The sequence below is a fragment of the Lissotriton vulgaris genome, chromosome 3_1 (genome assembly GCF_964263255.1).
Source record: "Lissotriton vulgaris chromosome 3_1, aLisVul1.2, whole genome shotgun sequence".
Lineage (NCBI taxonomy): Eukaryota > Metazoa > Chordata > Amphibia > Caudata > Salamandridae > Lissotriton > Lissotriton vulgaris.
This window is the reverse complement of record NC_141689.1, coordinates 826,895,606-826,910,817: the sequence shown is the minus strand read 5'-3', so window position 1 is coordinate 826,910,817 and position 15,212 is coordinate 826,895,606.

The window sequence follows — 15,212 nt, the reverse complement described above, 5'->3', positions numbered from 1 at the left end:
TTGTGCTTGGCAGCAGTGCCTGGTTTTTGATTATCACAGAGTGTGACCCCGTTGTTAATCTCAGTGGTCTGATTCTTAAAGTTTCAGTGGCCCTATTTCTTTTAGAGGTAGCAATTAATTATATCTGATGGTGCCGCCTAGTCACTAGTTAGTCTGATATAATTCCTGTTCGCTGTAACTTCTTCTTTATCCCATACTTGCTGTCAAGCCACCTGCATCATACGTTGTTGATTGTACGATGACTCAGATTTTTATTTTGTTGGAATTCTGGCCTATAAAGCTGTTCCTAACCCGGGTATCCTGCAAGAAGAAATGGCTAAATATGTGTCCTCACCCTTTTAGGTCGAGCCTGTAACAGCGCGCATAAGCTGTTCTGGCGAAGACTTCATGTAGGGGGTTTCAAAACTAACCTAAGAATGCACACACTTGTGCATGTGCTTTTTGTTTTGGCCCACACTATTGGCCTTTTCGTGCATCTTTTTAACAAAGACAGTACGCAATTGGCCAAAGGCGGGCGCATTGCTCAGGCATGGCCTATTGGCTTCGGTTACCGGCACGGCCGCCATGTGGTTTTGTTTCAATTATGGTGCCCAGACACGGGTATGATAATTGAAACCAGATGTCTCGCTGTGGCGCGCGCGCATGAACCACTCGCGTGCCAGTAAACATTTTTTTTTTTGCAAGGTCGGTTTCACTTATTCACATGCTGTTTCATGTTTCTGCTGTCACGTTAAAACCATTTGTTGCATGTTTCGCTGCTGGGTGTTATTTTCGTTTGTTTACATCCAGGACTGCAAATCTCTCTTTACTACACCTAGGCCGATATAGCAACCAATCGTTTTATCCTTTGTTAAAGTATGAATGGTCGGTTCCAAAAGCCTCAAGACACGTCTGCAAATATAGAGGCATAACCAGAAAAAAAACTCTGTTGAATAGATTATGCTGTGCACAACATTGCATTTGGACAACAAGGATTATTCAGGTAATATCTAGTGGAAAAGGGGGACAGTGGTGCATGTCTGTATATCTGAATGAGCATATTTACATGCATGTTTGCATATGGAATATTTGTTGGTGCAAATAATTATAATGATCTATTTGTACATAACTTATTGATAACAAGTCATGCAAAAACGTGTTTGGTGAATGAAATGCTCTCTATTTATTTACGGTAGCGGGTGTAAAAATTGTGCCAGGAAGGCTTGATATTTTTAAGACAAGAATGAAAAAAACAAAAGCCCCCTCAGCATATGCGTCCTTTCACTCAGAAGCTTGCAGCAGTCTTTACAGGAAACACGCAAGAAAAAACACAGAGTTCAACTGCAACCAGTGTTCTGCTCCCCTTCCCCTCCGTCCACACACAAGCTTTTCATTTTCAAAAGCACTGCCTTTGCTTGGTGTGTTTCAAGAGCAGGAGTGCCATTCTCACAAAGGATAACTCCGCTGACGTCAATGGCATTCATATCATGCTTAGTGCGACATCAGAAACCAGCCCTCCGAGGCTACTCTTGTTTAAAGTGCATGAGTTGGCAGTAATCTGCAGACTGGATTATCACACCAGAAGGAATGCTCCTCCGACGGGTTTGCAGCACTGGTGAACATTCGGGGGCACCCAGGCCCGCCACGGCATCGTTCACGCGCACGTAGACTGTGCACACCAGTATACACAAATAATGCCGTTGGAACATACCTAAATAAATCTTATAGTTATATTGTCTGATAGTCAGGTAAGCATAAACATGCCTTGCGTTTCTTGCCGTTGGCGCTTCAGAGCCATGCATTACACAGTAGAATCCATTGAATTATCATGTTTTTAAAAGTATCACGGCCTCTGTCCTGAATAGATGCTTTATCAGCCAGCATAGCGTCAACACTACCACCACCACCAATGCCACCACTGGCCAGGGCAGAAGTAATAAAGTAGCAGGTGCCCTTCTGGCCTAACCTTCTCAGCAGGTTTGCGCCCGTAAGTACCATCACATACATATTTATTTATGCAGATGCCAGGACTATGCAAAACGGTAAAGATGAGCAATTAGGCTTATTCTCTTTTTTTTTTTTGTCGGTTGAATCAATTCTTTATAAAGCACACCAATGCATGTAAATAACTTGGATATTTTTCTCAATCTAGTGTAGACTTCGCCCATGTTAAGTCATAAACAGACAAGCATCAAATAACCTAATATCCTGACTACACAGTGAACCGAAAGCTCGCGAACACGTTTGGGAAGCATTATGCTATCAACACGGTGCATGAGTCCAGTAATTACTAACTACCCTATACCCACTGGCATAGGCCTCGACCAGGAGCATAAAGGAAACAAGCATTTGCAATGCAATTGGTCTCGCATTAAACATAAATAAAAGGCATTGTCATTTACAATGCCAATAGCTTAAACGTGTATAAATGCGAGACCTATTGCATTGCAAATGCTTGTTTCACTTGGTGGTTAAAGGATTTCTCTCAGAAGCAGGGGATGTGGTTTACTGGTTGTATGGTTTTGTATCATCTATGACAGCTATAATTCTTGGCCAACCAGTCAACAAATGTCTGTGAATTAAATAGGGGCAGCCGGTAATTCGAGCATGAGGGGGTGGGCATGAAACACACACACACACACACACACAAACATACATACATACACACACACACACACACACACATTCACTCATCTACATGCCCATTCACTCAAAGCCCAATGCACTCACAAGCATGCACACACACAACCATTCACAGCACAAATTCCCCAAAAGAAATACATTCATACATACACACTTACAACAAACAAAATGTTAAAAAACTTTCCGGCTGCAGCAGTGATCGCAGCCTCCGACCTTAGGCCAACCAATGGGAGGAGGCGGCAGTCACTTATTCAACACAGAGTTAAATGGAGAGTTTGCAACCCCTCACCTTCTACTCTGTGGTGGGGTGTCGTTTTATGACACTCTGGGCTTAAAATTGAAGCGCACAAGTACGAGTCTATCAGTGACGCTTCCCCTCATCATAAGGGGGAGGTCCTCCAAGCACTTTGGAAGGCTGAGGACGGCACGCCCACAGGGATGTGACATCCTCAGCCCAGCAAAGTTCATACCAGGCAGCCAGGTGCCTACGCATTTAACACATGTGCAGTGTCTGGCTGTCTGACCTGAACATAAAGAGTGTCTGTCAGGCTGACTTTTGCTCAGTCTAACAGACACTCTTCATATCTGAAAAGGTGACGTGAGAGGGGGGGTGGTTTTCTCCAGCTGCGATGAGTCCATTGGGGTGTTCGGGCGTTGGCCCAACAACCAATGCGCACCGCCATCAGAAACTTCACCAGCCGCAACAGATAACGGGTTGTTGTGAGCGTGCGTGCTCACGCTGCTCAGCAGTGCTACTGGCGCTGGCACGCATGTTTGCTTCGGGCTGGTCATTTTTTTGACCAGCCCGAACATGGGCAGTAGCCTCCCCCTTGGGAAACCGAGGGTTGCCTCATGCCGCAGCCCCCGGTCTCCGAATGGGGCAGGGAGTCACGCTGCTCCACAGCCAATCCTGGATCTTCCGTCGAAGACTGCCTCAGTGCTGGGAGGAATGAGCGCAGCAGCATTTTGATGCCTAGCTACTATTAAAGAAATTGTGTGATCTGTGGCACACCCTCAGCTGTACCTCGGTTCCCCATTTAGCCAAAATGTAGAGCGCCCAGCAGAGACAACTCTCAGCGCTGATGTACAACAGCATTCATTCTGCCAGGAAGACATGTGTGTCTCGGGATTCGTGTCTCTGCCCCCAATGCTGGTGAAATAAACCCCCACAAGCCAGTAACTTGGAAATTATCTTGACTTCGAGTAGATCATTTGCATAAATGTAGAACAGAAGTTTCCTAGGGGGTGACGCTTTAATTGTGGATGTTACCCTTATTGCTTGTGGGAAGCTGGACCCTCTGGGAATAATTTGTTGTTACGAACCATGGGTACTAGCAAACGTTTTCCCAGGGGCCACAACATTTGGCCTGTGGTGTCACCGAGTCAGTGGCGGATTCAAGTAAGCTGATCTCAATAAACATCCTAAAGAATACAAAAAAGTGATGGAAGGAATTCTTGAATTCATCAGGTGATTACACAGGCTGCATTCCAATTCGTTGTTTTTGTGCACAGTGCAAACCATGTCACCTTAATTTGGACCCAGCTATACGCAAACCAGTCTTTACACTGCTCCAAACGGAACAGTCCAGCATGAACGGCCAAGCCAGTTCATACATAAAGACAATTTTTTCGGTGGTGGGGGAGGGTTTGTTCGGGTACGAGCGCTACGCCTCACCACTTTCAAATGTCACCAGCCACCACTGGTTTTCTCCCTTATGGATGGGTCGCTGCCGGCTATTAAACCTGCTATCAGAAGACTAGTCTGTGTTGAGAAACACATTAATACGTTTTCTTTTCTTACTTATCGAATACACTTACTACAGTATTAAACTGAGTAAAAGAGGTCTCAAAAACTGCAACCTGAAACCTCGGTTGAACATTGCTCTTTATGAACAGGCCTCAAAAAAAGCAAACAAAAAAAATAGATACCAACGTTTTTTAGGGCTCGCCTGCTGTGGCATGCGCACAGCTGGAAGCTCTATAGGGGCTTATCCAGTGTTTAACCACCACTGGCGATTCCACAGGCGATTCCTTTGAGTGCATGTGCTTTTTAGGTCATTGCGCAAGCGCAAGCCCTAAAAAGCGCGTGCACAATGCCACCAGCCATCTGCCTGCCTGCCTCGCATTACCACATCAAAGGCAGCCGTCCCAGGTCATTTGTCACCTCCTAATTATTCACTGCCTGCCGGCCGTATTTTCAGTTTCGTCTCCTAATCTTCCCGCCCCTTGCTGCAACAACTGTTTATGCTCTGCTTGAAAAGAAACATGGAATGCATGCTGTATCCTTTTCTGTAAAGATAAATGCCGCTCTGTCAGTAAAACCATTTTTTGAGTGAATCAGTGTGCCGTCTTTTTGGAACACATCTCCCCCAAAAATGTGCCTCAATAACTTAGGACCACGAATTCCATGCTTCTTAAGAGGGCTTTTCGGAGTTTTGGTTTAAGTACTGAGTGCACTGTGTAGTAGCTAGCTAAGGCGCAGTTATGTTGCCATGTGCTGTTGCCGTGCCAAGACAACATTCATATATATTTTCTTTCCTCTCTGCACACATTGTTGCGATTTATTTTGCCCTGCTACTTATCATTTTCTAAGCAGACCTTTAAAATTCGCCATTCCTTAAAATATAGTGTAGCTTTGGTATTAATTAAACACCGACAGGTTTAACAAAACCTTCTCCCAATGCAGATGTTAACAAACAAACCTCTCTCATTTACGGTTCGTACTCTTTTCTTTTCTGTGATTTAGTTTTCCTTCCAGAATAACGTCCTACATATTTTTCTGCATGTATCTGTTGGAACAGTAGCAAGCACTTGTCATAATTTATCCAGCATCGTTAAAGGATAGATTTATTTTTGTTTTGAGAGTTGTAATTTCCATTAAGGCTCCTACCACACAGCTTCACCTACACAGCTCCACAAGGCACCCACCACACTGCTCCACCGAGGCACCCACCACACAGCTCCACTGATGCACCCACCATACAGCTCCACCGACACAGCTCCACCGATGCATCCACCACCCAACTCCACCTACACAGCTCCACCGATGCACCCACCACACAGCTCCACCGATGCACCCACCACACAGCTCCACCGATGCACCCACCACACAGCTCCACCGATGCAACCACCACACAGCTCTACTGAGGCACCCACCACACAGCTCCACCGAGGCACCCACCACACAGCTCCACCGAGGCACCCACCACACACCTCCACCGAGGCACCCACCACACAGCTCCACAGATGCACCCACCACACAGCTCCAGAGATGCACCAACCACACAGCTCCACCGATGCACCCACCACACAGCTCCACCGATGCACCCACCTCACAGCTCCACCGATGCACCCACCACACAGCTCCACCGATGCACCCCCCACACACCTCCACCGATGCACCCCCACACACCTCCACCGATGCACCCACCACACACCTCCACCGATGCACCCACCACACATGCCCCCACTACACATGCCCCCACTACACATGCCCCAACCACACAGCTCCACAGATGCCCCCACCACACAGCTCCACCGATGCACCCACCACACAGCTCCACCGATGCACCCACCACACAGCTCCACCGATGCACACAGCTCCACCGATGCACCCATCACACAGCTCCACCGATGCACCCACCACACAGCTTCACCTATACAGCTCCACCGATGCACCCACCACACAGCTCCACTGATGCACCCACCACACAGCTCCACCGACACAGCTCCACCGATGCACCCACCACACAGCTCCACCGACACAGCTCCACCGATGCACCCACCACACAGCTCCACCGATGCACCCACCACACAGCTCCACCGATGCACCCACCACACAGCTCCACCTACACAGCTGCAGCGATGCACCCATCACACAGCTCCAGCGATGCAGCCACCACACAGCTCCACTGACACAGCTCCACCGATGCACCCACCATACAGCTCCACCGTTGCACCCACCATACAGCTCCACCGATGCACCCACCACACAGCTCCGCCGAGGCAACCGCCACACAGCTCCGCCGAGGCACCCACCACACAGCTCCGCCAAGGCACCCACCACACAGCTTCGCCCAGGCACCCACCACACAGCTCCGCCGATGCACCCACCACACAGCTCCGCCGATGCACCCACCACACAGCTCCACCGATGCACCCACCACACAGCTCCACCGATGCACCCACCACACAGCTCCACCGATGCACCCACCTCCACAGATGCACCAACCACCCAGCTCCACAGATGCACCCACCACCCAGCTCCACAGATGCACCCACCACCCAGCTCCATCGATGCTCCAACTAAGCTCCACCAATGCACCCACCACACAGTTCCACCAATGCATCCACTAAACTTCACCGATGCACCCACCACACAGCTCCACCGATGCACCCACCACACAGCTCCACCGATGCACCCACCACACAGCACCACCGATGCATCCACCACACAGCTCCACCGATCCATCCACCACACAGCTGCACCGATGCACCCACCACCCAACTCCACCGATGCACCCACCACACAGCTCCACCGATGCACCCACCACACAGCTCCACCGATGCATCCACCACACAGCTCCACCGATGCATCCACCACACAGCTCCACCGATGCACCCACCACCCAACTCCACCGATGCACCCACCACACAGCTCCACCGACGCACCCACCACACAGCTCCACCTACACAGCTCCACCGATGCACCCACCACACAGCTCCACTGATGCACCCACCACACAGCTCCGCCGACACAGCTCCACCGATGCACCCACCACCCAACTCCACCGATGCACCCACCACACAGCTCCACCGACACAGCTCCACCAACGCACCCACCACACAGCTCCACCGACACAGCTCCACCGATGCACCCACCACACAGCTCCACCGATGCACCCACCACACAGCTCCACAGATGCACCCACCACACAGCTCCACCTACACAGCTGCAGCGATGCACCCATCACACAGCTCCAGCGATGCAGCCACCACACAGCTCCACCGACAGAGCTCCACCGATGCACCCACCACACAGCTCCACCGATGCACCCACCACACAGCTCCACCGATGCACCCACCACACAGCTCCACCGATGCATCCACCACACAGCTCCACCGATGCACCCACTACACAGCTCCACCGACACAGCTCCACCGACGCACCCACCACACAGCTCCACCTACACAGCTCCACCGATGCACCCACCACACAGCTCCACTGATGCACCCACCACACAGCTCCACCGACACAGGTCCACCGATGCACCCACCACACAGCTCCACCGACACAGCTCCACCGATGCACCCACCACACAGCTCCACGGATGCACCCACCACACAGCTCCACCGATGCACCCACCACACAGCTCCACCTACACAGCTGCAGCGATGCACCCATCACACAGCTCCAGCGATGCAGCCACCACACAGCTCCACCGACACAGCTCCACCGATGCACCCACCACACAGCTCCACCGATGCAGCCACCACACAGCTCCACCGATTCAGCCACCACACAGCTCCACCGATGCAGCCACCACACAGCTCCACCGATGCAGCCACCACACAGCTCCACCGATGCAGCCACCACACAGCTCCTCCGACACAGCTCCACCGATGCACCCACCACCCAACTCCACCGATGCACCCACCACACAGCTCCACCGACACAGCTCCACCGATGCACCCACCACACAGCATCACCTACAGAGCTTCACCGAGGCACCCACCACACAGCTCCACTGATGCACCCACCACACAGCTCCACCGACACAGCTCCACCGATGCACCCACCACACAGCTCCACCTACACAGCTCCACCGATGCACCCACCACCCAACTCCACAGATGCACCCACCACACAGCTCCACCGATGCACCCACCACACAGATCTACCTACACAGCTCCACTGATGCAACCACCACACAGCTCCACCGATGCAACCACCACACAGCTCCACCGATGCAACCACCACACAGCTCCACCGATGCAACCACCACACAGCTCCACCGATGCAACCACCACACAGCTCCACTGATGCAACCACCACACAGCTCCACCGAGGCACCCACCACACAGCTCCACCGAGGCACCCACCACACAGCTCTACTGAGGCACCCACTACACAGCTCCACAGATGCACCCACCACACAGCTCCACAGCTGCACCCACCACACAGCTCCACCGATGCACCCACCACACAGCTCCACAGATGCACCCACAACACAGCTCCACCGATGCACCCACCACACAGCTCCACCAATGCACCCACCACACACCTCCACCGATGCACCCATCACACACCTCCACCGATGCACCCACCGCACAGCTCCACCGACGCACCCACCACACAGCTCCACCTACACAGCTCCACCGATGCACCCACCACACAGCTCCACTGATGCACCCACCACACAGCTCCGCCGACACAGCTCCACCGATGCACCCACCACCCAACTCCACCGATGCACCCACCACACAGCTCCACCGACACAGCTCCACCGACGCACCCACCACACAGCTCCACCGACACAGCTCCACCGATGCACCCACCACACAGCTCCACCGATGCACCCACCACACAGCTCCACAGATGCAACCACCACACAGCTCCACCGATGCAGCCACCACACAGCTCCTCCGACACAGCTCCACCGATGCACCCACCACCCAACTCCACCGATGCACCCACCACACAGCTCCACCGACACAGCTCCACCGATGCACCCACCACACAGCATCACCTACAGAGCTTCACCGAGGCACCCACCACACAGCTCCACTGATGCACCCACCACACAGCTCCACCGACACAGCTCCACCGATGCACCCACCACACAGCTCCACCTACACAGCTCCACCGATGCACCCACCACCCAACTCCACAGATGCACCCACCACACAGCTCCACCGATGCACCCACCACACAGATCTACCTACACAGCTCCACTGATGCAACCACCACACAGCTCCACCGATGCAACCACCACACAGCTCCACCGATGCAACCACCACACAGCTCCACCGATGCAACCACCACACAGCTCCACCGATGCAACCACCACACAGCTCCACTGATGCAACCACCACACAGCTCCACCGAGGCACCCACCACACAGCTCCACCGAGGCACCCACCACACAGCTCTACTGAGGCACCCACTACACAGCTCCACAGATGCACCCACCACACAGCTCCACAGCTGCACCCACCACACAGCTCCACCGATGCACCCACCACACAGCTCCACAGATGCACCCACAACACAGCTCCACCGATGCACCCACCACACAGCTCCACCAATGCACCCACCACACACCTCCACCGATGCACCCATCACACACCTCCACCGATGCACCCACCGCACAGCTCCACCGACGCACCCACCACACAGCTCCACCTACACAGCTCCACCGATGCACCCACCACACAGCTCCACTGATGCACCCACCACACAGCTCCGCCGACACAGCTCCACCGATGCACCCACCACCCAACTCCACCGATGCACCCACCACACAGCTCCACCGACACAGCTCCACCGACGCACCCACCACACAGCTCCACCGACACAGCTCCACCGATGCACCCACCACACAGCTCCACCGATGCACCCACCACACAGCTCCACAGATGCACCCACCACACAGCTCCACCTACACAGCTGCAGCGATGCACCCATCACACAGCTCCAGCGATGCAGCCACCACACAGCTCCACCGACAGTGCTCCACCGATGCACCCACCACACAGCTCCACCGATGCACCCACCACACAGCTCCACGGATGCACCCACCACACAGCTCCACCGATGCATCCACCACACAGCTCCACCGATGCACCCACTACACAGCTCCACCGACACAGCTCCACCGACGCACCCACCACACAGCTCCACCTACACAGCTCCACCGATGCACCCACCACACAGCTCCACTGATGCACCCACCACACAGCTCCGCCGACACAGCTCCACCGATGCACCCACCACCCAACTCCACCGATGCACCCACCACACAGCTCCACCGACACAGCTCCACCGACGCACCCACCACACAGCTCCACCGACACAGCTCCACCGATGCACCCACCACACAGCTCCACCGATGCACCCACCACACAGCTCCACAGATGCACCCACCACACAGCTCCACCTACACAGCTGCAGCGATGCACCCATCAAACAGCTCCAGCGATGCAGCCACCACACAGCTCCACCGACAGAGCTCCACCGATGCACCCACCACACAGCTCCACCGATGCACCCACCACACAGCTCCACCGATGCACCCACCACACAGCTCCACCGATGCACCCACCACACAGCTCCACCGACACAGCTCCACCGACGCACCCACCACACAGCTCCACCGACACAGCTCCACCGATGCACCCACCACACAGCTCCACCGATGCACCCACCACACAGCTCCACAGATGCACCCACCACACAGCTCCACCTACACAGCTGCAGCGATGCACCCATCACACAGCTCCAGCGATGCAGCCACCACACAGCTCCACCGACAGAGCTCCACCGATGCACCCACCACACAGCTCCACCGATGCACCCACCACACAGCTCCACCGATGCACCCACCACACAGCTCCACCGACACAGCTCCACCGACGCACCCACCACACAGCTCCACCTACACAGCTCCACCGATGCACCCACCACACAGCTCCACTGATGCACCCACCACACAGCTCCACCGACACAGCTCCACCGATGCACCCACCACACAGCTCTACCGACACAGCTCCACCGATGCACCCACCACATAGCTCCACCGAGGCACCCACCACACAGCTCCACCGATGCACCCACCACACAGCTCCACCTACACAGCTGCAGCGATGCACCCATCACACAGCTCCAGCGATGCAGCCACCACACAGCTCCACCTACACAGCTCCACTGATGCACCCACCACACAGCTCCACTGATGCACCCACCACACAGCTCCACCGACACAGGTCCACCAATGCACCCACCACACAGTTCCACCAATGCATCCACTAAACTTCACCAATGCACCCACCACACAGCTCCACCGATGCACCCACCACACAGCTCCACTGATGCACCCACCACACAGCTCCGCCGACACAGCTCCACCGATGCACCCACCACCCAACTCCACCGATGCACCCACCACACAGCTCCACCGACACAGCTCCACCGACGCACCCACCACACAGCTCCACCGACACAGCTCCACCGATGCACCCACCACACAGCTCCACCGATGCACCCACCACACAGCTCCACAGATGCACCCACCACACAGCTCCACCTACACAGCTGCAGCGATGCACCCATCACACAGCTCCAGCGATGCAGCCACCACACAGCTCCACCGACAGTGCTCCACCGATGCACCCACCACACAGCTCCACCGATGCACCCACCACACAGCTCCACGGATGCACCCACCACACAGCTCCACCGATGCATCCACCACACAGCTCCACCGATGCACCCACTACACAGCTCCACCGACACAGCTCCACCGACGCACCCACCACACAGCTCCACCTACACAGCTCCACTGATGCACCCACCACACAGCTCCACTGATGCACCCACCACACAGCTCCGCCGACACAGCTCCACCGATGCACCCACCACACAGCTCCACCGACACAGCTCCACCGACGCACCCACCACACAGCTCCACCGACACAGCTCCACCGATGCACCCACCACACAGCTCCACCGATGCACCCACCACACAGCTCCACAGATGCACCCACCACACAGCTCCACCTACACAGCTGCAGCGATGCACCCATCAAACAGCTCCAGCGATGCAGCCACCACACAGCTCCACCGACAGAGCTCCACCGATGCACCCACCACACAGCTCCACCGATGCACCCACCACACAGCTCCACCGATGCACCCACCACACAGCTCCACCGATGCACCCACCACACAGCTCCACCGACACAGCTCCACCGACGCACCCACCACACAGCTCCACCGACACAGCTCCACCGATGCACCCACCACACAGCTCCACCGATGCACCCACCACACAGCTCCACAGATGCACCCACCACACAGCTCCACCTACACAGCTGCAGCGATGCACCCATCACACAGCTCCAGCGATGCAGCCACCACACAGCTCCACCGACAGAGCTCCACCGATGCACCCACCACACAGCTCCACCGATGCACCCACCACACAGCTCCACCGATGCACCCACCACACAGCTCCACCGACACAGCTCCACCGACGCACCCACCACACAGCTCCACCTACACAGCTCCACCGATGCACCCACCACACAGCTCCACTGATGCACCCACCACACAGCTCCACCGACACAGCTCCACCGATGCACCCACCACACAGCTCCACCGACACAGCTCCACCGATGCACCCACCACATAGCTCCACCGAGGCACCCACCACACAGCTCCACTGATGCACCCACCACACAGCTCCACCTACACAGCTGCAGCGATGCACCCATCACACAGCTCCAGCGATGCAGCCACCACACAGCTCCACCTACACAGCTCCACCGATGCACCCACCACACAGCTCCACTGATGCACCCACCACACAGCTCCACCGACACAGGTCCACCAATGCACCCACCACACAGTTCCACCAATGCATCCACTAAACTTCACTGATGCACCCACCACACAGCTCCACCGATGCACCCACCACACAGCTCCACCGATGCACCCACCACACAGCACCACCGATGCATCCACCACACAGCTCCACCGATCCATCCACCACACAGCTGCACCGATGCACCCACCACCCAACTCCACCGATGCACCCACCACACAGCTCCACCGATGCACCCACCACACAGCTCCACCGATGCATCCACCACACAGCTCCACCGATGCATCCACCACACAGCTCCACCGATGCACCCACTACACAGCTCCACCGACACAGCTCCACCGACGCACCCACCACACAGCTCCACCTACACAGCTCCACCGATGCACCCACCACACAGCTCCACTGATGCACCCACCACACAGCTCCGCCGACACAGCTCCACCGATGCACCCACCACCCAACTCCACCGATGCACCCACCACACAGCTCCACCGACACAGCTCCACCGACGCACCCACCACACAGCTCCACCGACACAGCTCCACCGATGCACCCACCACACAGCTCCACCGATGCACCCACCACACAGCTCCACAGATGCACCCACCACACAGCTCCACCTACACAGCTGCAGCGATGCACCCATCAAACAGCTCCAGCGATGCAGCCACCACACAGCTCCACCGACAGAGCTCCACCGATGCACCCACCACACAGCTCCACCGATGCACCCACCACACAGCTCCACCGATGCACCCACCACACAGCTCCACCGATGCACCCACCACACAGCTCCACCGACACAGCTCCACCGACGCACCCACCACACAGCTCCACCGACACAGCTCCACCGATGCACCCACCACACAGCTCCACCGATGCACCCACCACACAGCTCCACAGATGCACCCACCACAAAGCTCCACCTACACAGCTGCAGCGATGCACCCATCACACAGCTCCAGCGATGCAGCCACCACACAGCTCCACCGACAGAGCTCCACCGATGCACCCACCACACAGCTCCACCGATGCACCCACCACACAGCTCCACCGATGCACCCACCACACAGCTCCACCGACACAGCTCCACCGACGCACCCACCACACAGCTCCACCTACACAGCTCCACCGATGCACCCACCACACAGCTCCACTGATGCACCCACCACACAGCTCCACCGACACAGCTCCACCGATGCACCCACCACACAGCTCCACCGACACAGCTCCACCGATGCACCCACCACATAGCTCCACCGAGGCACCCACCACACAGCTCCACCGATGCACCCACCACACAGCTCCACCTATACAGCTGCAGCGATGCACCCATCACACAGCTCCAGCGATGCAGCCACCACACAGCTCCACCTACACAGCTCCACCGATGCACCCACCACACAGCTCCACTGATGCACCCACCACACAGCTCCACCGACACAGGTCCACCAATGCACCCACCACACAGTTCCACCAATGCATCCACTAAACTTCACCGATGCACCCACCACACAGCTCCACCGATGCACCCACCACACAGCTCCACCGATGCACCCACCACACAGCACCACCGATGCATCCACCACACAGCTCCACCGATCCATCCACCACACAGCTGCACCGATGCACCCACCACCCAACTCCACCGATGCACCCACCACACAGCTCCACCGATGCACCCACCACACAGCTCCACCGATGCATCCACCACACAGCTCCACCGATGCATCCACCACACAGCTCCACCGATGCACCCACCACCCAACTCCACCGATGCACCCACCACACAGCTCCACCGACGCACCCACCACACAGCTCCACCTACACAGCTCCACCGATGCACCCACCACACAGCTCCACTGATGCACCCACCACACAGCTCCGCCGACACAGCTCCACCGATGCACCCACCACCCAACTCCACCGATGCACCCACCACACAGCTCCACCGACACAGCTCCACCGACGCACCCACCACAC